We start from the raw sequence: 7,416 nt of genomic DNA on the forward strand, positions 1-7,416 counted from the left end.
TACTGTACTAGTATAATAGTGGATTTGCTAACATGTGAAAAAAATACTTTGAAATTACTTTTGTTCAGGAGGATTAAATAATACTATCGCTAAATTGATTTTGTTGTTTTTACATTACAACAGCTATCTATCTATCTACCTTGGTCATATCCCTCAAGAGAGATGACCGACATCAAGACAAACACATACCATAACAAAGAAAATAAAAAAGGGGAAAAAATAGCAAAAAACACACACAAATTTTGAACCATGGCCAACTCAATTGCCCAAACACCCAAACAAGCAGGGTTGGGTCGGGTTACTTTAACTAGATTACTTTCAATGACTTTTGGATTACTCCAATACCAAATATGCTAATAAAAGACAAAAGAAACTAAATATGAATAAAATGACTAAATTTTGTGCAGGCTTGAGGAGGAACGGAATACACGGAACGGCAAAAATGATGTCGGCAAGCTGTTTGGATTTATTTTCATTTTGTTTCTTTCGCATTTTATGTTCGTTTTGCCGGAGATCAAAGAGATCAAAGCCAGGAGAGAAAGCTTACCACGTGTTGTGAGCACCCAAGTTGGTCATGCTTACGTCCCTCCAGATGAAACGGGACACCAGAAAGCGGCCATGTCACTCGGGTAAGTGTGACACGACACACTCTTTTGTTCAACAGCAGGGCCCGACAGCTTTCACTGGTTTACCCCTGCCGCATCATACAGGTGCCCAGCCCATCCTTAACAACGCGTCCATAATCCCACTATCCTTTCACAACACCTCTCCACTCCTTTCTATCACCAACAAGAGCTCTAGCTTCCATTTTATTTAGACCTCTTTACTTGGAACGGCAAAAATGATGTTGGCAAGCTGTTTGGATTTATTTTCATTTTGTTTCCGTCGCATTTTATGTTCGTTTTGACAAAGATCAAAGCCAGGAGAGAAAGCTTACACGTGTTGTGAAACATCATTTTATTTATATTTAGTTTCTTTTGTCTTTTATTAGCACATTTGGTATTGGAGTAATCCAAAAGTAATTGAAAGTAATCAAGTTAAAGTAACCCTACCCAACCCTGCAAACATGTTAAGCACCTCGGCACCCAAGTCGGTCATGCTTTCGTCCCTCCAGATCACAGGTGTCAAACAGGCAGCCCGCGGGCGATATCAGGCCCGCTAAAGGATTGAATCCGGCCAGCGAGACAACACTCAGAGAAGCGCAAGAGAAAAACAAGCTGCAGGTTGAAATATGTCAACTTGATGTTGCCAAAGCCAGGTGCCTCGAACAAAGACACTGTACTTGTATTTATTTATCTCTCTCTTTCTTTTCCACCCCTTTTCTCCCACTCTCTCTCTTTCACTTTCTGTGTCTCTCTTTTTCTCTTCCTTTGTTGCTCTTTGTCTCTTTCTCTGTGTCTTTTACCCTCTTTTAGTCTAACATTTGTAGTAATACTCCGATACTACAGAAGTACTACGTTTCTGCAGTCGGATTTGCGTAGTATTTATTTCTATTGTATGTTTGCAGTACTACTGTACTATGATGTATTTCTGTAGTATTTCCATCGTATAATTGGTTGTAGAATTACAGTAGTTGTAATCTGTAGTACTAGTGTCATAATATATCTGTAGTAGTATTTTGTAGTATGTATCATGTTTCTAGTATCTTTAGTTTTACAGTAGTTGTATTTTGTACTATTTCTGCAGAAAACATCTGTTGATATGTTTTAATATTATAAAACTATATATATCGATTTTGGTGGTGGTAACGATAAAAATGTAACCGTTTAAATAAAATCATTTTATAATGTACAAATACTTTTTTTGTACATCTGTTTGCCCCGCGACCCTACTGAAGATAAGCGGTGCAGATAATGAATCAATTGATGAATATTTGTTTGAATATAAATGCTTTAGTCAAAAATTTTGATGCAATGAGCAAAAGAATGTAGTTTTTGCCTTAACTTAAAGTACAAGTCGTGTTGTTGACTACCCTAACTCACAAGAGGGTTAAGAACGAGGCAGTAATCACATGGAATCGCTCAAGTTATTTCAAACAGAAACACTGCCACCCTCCGGTTTTGCTTGGTAGTGCCCTACTGCCAAAGCATCAATTATTTTCTTAAGTGCGTAAGCATATGCATTTTTATTACTTTAAAATTTTTGCGCATATTTTTTTTTGTGTGTATTTTTTGGGGTAGATTCATAAATATTGGAGTTATATTTCCTGTGTTTTTCCAGTGCTAATGTGTTCATATGAAATGTAAAGTGTTTTTTTTTTCTTTGATCTTTCTTTGATCTCTCGTTTCCCTTTGGTTATTGTATTTTTTCCCGGTTTCATTTTTGTCTTTATTCCCCCCTTTTTAAGTCATTCTGTGCTTAATGTTACATAATTATTGTTAATGTAGGGATTAAAGCAACAAAAACAATTTAAAGAGCCGTTTGGGCTGCGTTTCAGTGAGCCGAGAAAAAAAAAATGGTTCTCAAAAAAAGTCGGAATTCTCATCCCTTCAAGTAAACTATTTGCTAAGAAAATTTCAAATTCCTTGACATACTTTTTTTTAAAGTAACGGAAATAGTTACTTTGCCTGGTAACTAGATACTTTTACCAGAGAGTAATTCAGTAACACTGAAAATAAAGTTACCAGATCACTGACATTCTTGAACTCACACTTCAGGCTATCACGTCGTCTACTGTACTATAGTTTTGTGTCGCCATCGATAGAGGATTCTCGGACAATAACAGACCCAGAAACATGAATCATTAGTGTGACTGTATCTGTCAGCGTTGGTCTGAACCCCTCATAAATAGAATGTATAGATGCATTTAGCAAATTGGTAGATTTGAATGTAAATGTACATTAAAAAATGTATTAATTCTTGAAGTCTCAGCTCAACGCCAATTATATATATACGTTTTCTGTACAAACATAGAGCCAATATATTTAAAAATGCATAGCATGTATTGAATTAAGAATATTGTCTCACCTGTGCCCACTCGTTTAGCCCCGACTGCTGCTCGTTTCCTGATTGGTTACCCTCCTATTTAAACTCAACACTCTCATTCACTCCTTGTCAGTCCGTCAGCGAACCTCCGCACATGGAAGGCAAGCACTTTTTGACTCTGGCTCTCGTCTGTGCAGTCCCGTCCTATATCCTGCTCGTCTGTCCCTGGCTTCCCTATCGTCTCCGGTTACCTGACTTGATTCCGTCCTTCGACCACGCTCCAATCTCCCGTCCCGGCTGCCCAACTTGTTTCTGTCCTCTGACCACACTCCGATCTCGAAGGCTTCCTGCTTCTCCTGTCCAGCGAGCATCGAAACGCTGTTGTTTGTTTCCCTGCGCCTGACTTCCCCGATTCTTCAATAAAGCTTGGTGTGAAACGTTACGCGTTTATGTCTACTGTCTGTTCTGGTTCTGACAAATATTTGGTTTAGCTTAGAACCAGTTCTTTGGGCGGCATTAGCTCAGGAGGTAGAGCGCTCGTCCTGGGATCAAGTGGATGCAGGTTCGATTCCCGGTACCTCTGTGTTATATGTCGAAGTGTCCTTGGGCAGGATACTGAATCCCCAATAAGCAGGTAGGTAGGACTTTGCATAGTTGACTCTCTATTGGTGTGTGAATGGGTAAGTGTGAAGCAAATTGTAAAGCGCTTAGGGAGGTCTTCATTGACAGAGCATTTACCATTTATTTACTTCTTTGTTCCTGATTAGCGTAATGAGCTACCAGTTTGATACGCCTTTCTATTATAACTTATACTATTATAAGTTGGTACTGTGGTATTACCAAGCCATAAGAAATTGGGTTGAACCACTAAGGCATCTGCCTTATATGAGGGCACTTAGTGATTTACATCTCTAAATTATATGCTACCTTTTTCATGCCAGTTAAAAATCACATTTCCTGGAAAATCACAATGTTTTTTCACTGGTGAGCTATTCTCAGAACTGGTCTGCGGGCTACTCAGGTGTTCTCAGGCGGTTACCTGGTGCTCGGGAGCCTCCTCCTTTCAACAAAAGATGCACAAAAACCTTTGCAACCATTGTTTTCATTTTAATAGAAAGATTTGAATATTCTTTAAACCAGACAACCAGATGCCAGACATTTTTGGATATATTAAAAAAAAAAGAAGAAAAATAGACCAAGAAACAGAAAACAACATAGAAATACATTGTTTTTGGACTGTGTGGATGTAGTGGTCTCATATACATTTTTTTTTCATTACCAGAAAGTGCAAAATTCTCCCCAAAACAATTCACCCGTCCGATAAAAAAAGTGGAGCGGACTAAAGAAACAAGAGTCACTTCAAGTACAAAAAGACTCAACATTTTTTTTAAAATAACTTCGATAGATATTCAGGGTTCAGACACCTTTTTAAAGGCCAAATTCAAGCACTTTTTTAAAGCCGATTGTCTAATTTCTCCAGTACCATTAAAATATAAAATGCGGTGTGAGTAATGTATTTAGTAGAACTACAAATATATCTACGATTTTGAATCTTGCGCTTCCATTTATCCAATTTGAGTAAATCACAAATATATTTGTTTTTGAGACAAATTGTTCCTAATGTAGGTTTTGGGTAAAAACGACTTACATTTTCAGTTGCAGTTCCTTCAATAAATACAATTAGTACATGTTCATAGAGCCCTGTTTAGGTGTAGCATGGACCTGTCCCGTAGGGGGCGATGACGCTTCATAGGACAATGTGATACAAACTAATGCCAGCTGCAGTTCATCGCTAGGGAAGAAATGCAATGGCAATGCAGTGTCAGCGTCATTTTTAAGCAGTCGCGTTGAGAAACAAAATAATTTCAAGCATTTAGTTGCTTGAGGTGACTCTTGTGTTAATGTGATATCCTGTTTGAATGTTAGGAAATGTGACGCTTAATAGGCCACTTGGAAAACCTCAACAACGCTCGAAAATAAATACCAGCCTGCTATCCATATTAATCTCCCAGGTTGTGTTCTAATCAATACCGGTCCTCCCACTAGACTGCAATTACATTGTGCTAATTTGCCCAAAAAGAAAAAGTGCAAAAGGTGGATCCATGATCCGGCCTTTTTTTGTACACCAGGGGCGGGGCAACCATTTTTTCCCCTAAAAACTGAGCTTGCGTTTGTCTTTAGGATTGCATCAAATGCTTTGGCGAGGCCGAAGTTGCCCATCCCCGGGATAAGGGCTCTTGCAAAGCGAGAATAAAACACGTTTCTGAATAAGCGAGCGAGCGAAGGGCAACCAATATGGCGTCCGTATTCCGCGGTACGATTCAAAGAGTTTTCGAAAAAATCATCAGGAGACAAGAAAGGGAGGGAAAAAAAGGTCACATCACACAACGGAGAATGAGCTTTTTTTACGCAAAGTGCTAATCCTTTACAATCGCAGAAGCTGAGAGGAAAGTGAAAAACAAAAACAAAGAAAAAGCGAGGTCGTTACGTCACGAGTGCAGAATGTGAAAAGGGAATCACAGTATGAAGTTATGGAATGTTCGCTTTCGACGCGGGGCTTGATGCTACTCTTCAAAACTGAGACCTCAGAGATAGCCTTTCTCCCAAAATGTGCAAATCAATGTCGAACTTTGCACTTTTCCTTGCTAATTAACGGAGCGAGGGACGACGTACAAACGAGAAAGCCGATGCATAGCAGTGTTTGTTTCCACCTGAGAAGTATTTGCAAAAAAAAAGAAGAAAAAAAAACAGGGAGACCTGCAACATTCTGCAACATCTTCTGGACGTTTTGGCTACATTTCCAAAACGACACAAGCTAACCTAACCCTAAAAACATGAACACCCGCCCAAACCCGTAATGGCTCTTTTTCCGTTGACATGTCAGGAGGTACTAACGGTCTACACTTGGCCCTTGTATCATCAAAACCAGATAGGCCCTCATTTTAGGAACAGGGGAACTGAGACAGACCAACGTCAGTGGGGACCCTTCATTAGGTAGATAGAAAATTAAGGAGATGTGGTTGCTTCTACTTCTCTTAAGAGTGACACCAAACTGCATCTCACATTTCCTTCAAGGTTCCAAAATTAACTCCCCTATCTTGAGGACAGTGGTGCCAGAATAAGGTAAACAACTCTAGCAACCGTTCCTTAAAACCTGGGTTAGGCCTAACTTTGATTAGGACCCAAAGGTACCATCCTTATCTTTAAGATATAGGTGGTAAACAAATAGTCGAGATTTCTTTACAATCAGTAGCTGGCTAAAATTGTATTGGGGAATCCGAAAACAACCCCTTTATCTTTAAGACCTAGTGTCAGACCTTGGATCAAGAACTGCAACCTAGATTTCTTTGAAATCCAGAGTTGGTCCTACTTTTATGAGGAATTCCAAAAGTAACCCCTTTAAGTAATGTTGGACCTGGGATCGAAAAATAGAATGTTGTCAAGGAACTGAGAGTTGGTTGCCTCCTTTCCCATTAGCGCTCAGGTCAAGAACTAAACTAAGTCGACACTGAGAGTCGGTTATCTTTTCTAAGGAGCCGTCTCAAACCAATTTTTAAGTTCCAAGGGTAGTCCTTCATTCCCATTACATGAGCTTAAAGAGGCAGCTCAGATACCAAAAAGAAAGCTCTGATACCAGTCAAACTGCCACCAGGAACCACCCAACCGTCACCTCGTCTCGCATTAAGACTTAAACAAAAATCTTTATCATGGTTTGTGGGCCTTGTTTTATGGCTTTCATAGATAAATTCAGCAAAAAAGTCTTTGATAAGAGTAAGACAGGAAAAAACAAGTCAAGGTCCATTTGAAAAAAAAACCCCACTCAAAATCAGACAAGTGGAGATGCACTGAGTGCAAAACTCTCGAGTTTAGAGATAAAACAATAATAAACACAATAAATTAATTCAAGTAAAGCTCAAACGTCCGCACGATTAGCATCAGCTCAGAGGTTGGCCTGAAAACGCGGGGGCAGCGAAAAAACAAAGAAAAACACAAGGTGTTTTTGATGGTCAAGGCGTGGGTTGGAAAAGGTCCCACGTAAGGCTCACCTGTGGGTGTGAGCCGCAGCTCCACATTGCAAAATTGCAAAAAAGTCAACGCGATTACAAACCGTTGAAACCCCCAAAAATCGTTTCTGCTCATTAAATAAATTGAATCTGATCTCCGTGTTCTCTTTACTTTATACACTGTGCGCCCTTGAGATCAGGACCAGCCCCCCAAAATTATAAAGAGAGGCCCATATTTGGAAATATTTACAAAACAAAAGCACAAAAGTCGGATTCAGACGAGTTTCAAACTCTATCATCCAACAAATCCATCGGTACATCTTAAAATATCTTGACTCTCCTTTGGTATATGAACAAAAATCTACTATACACGATGACTTCTATCGGGTAGGACCGACCCGGGTGGTCTCCCCCACCAGCAGGACAAGAACAATTGAAGATTAGTGCAAAGGTTGGCGCTACGCTAAGCTAAAAGCACCGCTTCCAG

The sequence above is a fragment of the Urocampus carinirostris genome, chromosome 12 (assembly GCF_059441175.1).
Source record: "Urocampus carinirostris isolate Australia breed hairy pipefish chromosome 12, RoL_Ucar_1.0, whole genome shotgun sequence".
Taxonomy (NCBI): Eukaryota; Metazoa; Chordata; class Actinopteri; order Syngnathiformes; family Syngnathidae; genus Urocampus; species Urocampus carinirostris.